This window comes from Diaphorina citri, unplaced genomic scaffold (assembly GCF_000475195.1).
Source record: "Diaphorina citri unplaced genomic scaffold, Diaci psyllid genome assembly version 1.1 scaffold4900, whole genome shotgun sequence".
NCBI lineage: Eukaryota > Metazoa > Arthropoda > Insecta > Hemiptera > Psyllidae > Diaphorina > Diaphorina citri.
Genome location: NW_007382285.1, coordinates 2,349 through 2,886, shown reverse-complemented (window position 1 = coordinate 2,886; position 538 = coordinate 2,349).

The window sequence follows — 538 nt, the reverse complement described above, 5'->3', positions numbered from 1 at the left end:
CCTTGGGGGGTGCAAGAATTCAATGATGGCTGCAGGTGTAGGACCCGGGGTGGATGCTATTTCCCACCCTAAGTCAGAAGCTCCCATAGTAATGAGGGTAACTACGGGAGTGATCACCCCCTCACAGCTGGAGAAATCGCGTTCGGGGACGACTTGCACTCCTGGAGTACCCCCTGAAAAACCATGAATTCAGAAAAAAGCGACGAGCGGTTAACGCACCCACCAAAAGCGTACCCTGGAGTTGAAAATACTCAATTCCAACAAACTGTTATGTCCACACCCAACAAGGACTTGCACGGTAGCACAACAACAAAAGCTACAGCAGCCACTCCACAAGCAAGCAGCAGCCTCCAACCGGGACAGGATCAAGATCCTTTCCAAAAGAGCACCCGGACCCCCAGATCTCCAACTGAAAACACAAAAGGAGACACAAACAGAAGTGGAAAAGGGGAAGAATACAGCTCTACACCTATCTCAGAAGATGGCAAGAAGCCTAAAAAGAGAAAGCCAAATTTCTCACCACAAATGGAGCCAAAGG